General features: G+C 39.7%; 1 non-coding gene across 1 annotated transcript; it reads right to left on the bottom strand.

The window, feature by feature from the left end:
- Positions 1–200: 200 nt before the first annotated feature.
- Positions 201–307, bottom strand: LOC126082297 (U6 spliceosomal RNA). Its single transcript, XR_007518534.1, has one exon. It is a non-coding gene; the product is annotated as a U6 spliceosomal RNA (small nuclear RNA).
- Between the last annotated feature and the right edge of the window lie 1,177 nt (positions 308–1,484).

The following is a 1,484-nucleotide window of genomic DNA, read 5'->3' as shown; positions in this document are numbered from 1 at the left end:
AATGGTTCCTGTCCTGCGCCAACAGAAGGTTTGGGGACCATGCCCGCCGGGATTCCTCTAGTCACAGTCAGACCGTTAAGTATGGTATTTTTATGAGAATTTGGGGTCTGCGTCCCACTGATCTCCTGCTCCCTCAGGGGTTCTCTATTGTGCTCCCTGTCAGGGCAGTCATCGATTGTGGCCGGGCACCAACTAGTTCTAAAAATATGGAACGCTTCACGAATTTGCATGTCATCCTTGTGCAGGGGCCATGCTAATCTTCTCTGTATCGTTCCAATTTTAGTGTATGTGCTGCCGAAGTGAGCACAGTAAGCCTTTTTTTTAATAAAGAATTTGAGGTTCTGTTCCATATTTTTCTGTCATTCTCCTATTTATTGTGGCCATGATTAGAATGGTTGGTGATGGTAGCCAGGCACGGTCTAGTTTATCTAGCCTCAGGGCATATGAGGTCATGGTTTGTGTAGACTACTTGTCTTGTAGACTAACTTCTTCTTTGAGTCTTTGTTTTCCTTCTTTCTCTTTTGCTCTGGACAAGTAGAGACCAATAGTTTTATCTTAGATGGCCACTCACAAGTTTTTAAGACTCCAGACACTACTTACAAAACTAGGATGTAGAACGTAATTTATGAACTACATTATGCCAATTGACCAAGATGTCCCACGAGACTATGGTCCTAATACTTCAAACTCAGAAATCCAATCCTGTGAGGTGTCTGGTTATGTCTGAGAAGTATCTGTAACTGTGCCCCCCATGTGCTTTATTATATATATGAATATATGTCCAAATATATTCATATATATAATAAATACATGTTACAGAGATGCATATACATATGCATATACCTATATATACACACATATGTATATATGGAGCCCTGGAGGCTCAGTAGTTAAGAGCTATGGCTGTGAACCAAAAGGTCGGCAGTTCAAACCCACCAGTCACTCCTCGGAAACCTGTGGGCCAGTTCTACTCTGTCCCATAGGGTTGCTGTGAGTTGGAATTGACTCGAGATCAGTGGGTATACACATATATGCTTACATACATACATATATACTGGCACACACAGACACGTATATATATATTTGCTATTTTTTCAAAATTATATATATCATAGCAATTACCAACAGGTATTTTTTTTCCTGTGTACTTTTTAGTGATCTTGCTTACCTTCATCAAGCTGTGTATGCTTCACCCTCATTCAGTGTTATATTTCCCATCACCCAAAATAATGAGTGTCTACTATCTAGAGAGCGAATCCTCCTCCCATCCTGGTAACCACTAATGGACATTGGTTTCTGTGCATTTACTAGTTCATGTCATTTCATGAAAGTAAGAACGTATGACATTTATTTTTTCGTGATCGACTTATTTCAACCAAAATAATGTCCCCCAGGTTCATCCATGTTCCAATATGTTTTGGGAACTCATTTTTCTTTATCACTGAGTAGCATTCCGTTGTATGTATGTACCACATTTTACTTAT

This window comes from Elephas maximus, chromosome 8, assembly GCF_024166365.1.
Source record: "Elephas maximus indicus isolate mEleMax1 chromosome 8, mEleMax1 primary haplotype, whole genome shotgun sequence".
Taxonomy (NCBI): Eukaryota; Metazoa; Chordata; class Mammalia; order Proboscidea; family Elephantidae; genus Elephas; species Elephas maximus.
This window is presented reverse-complemented; position numbering and strand designations above follow the sequence as displayed.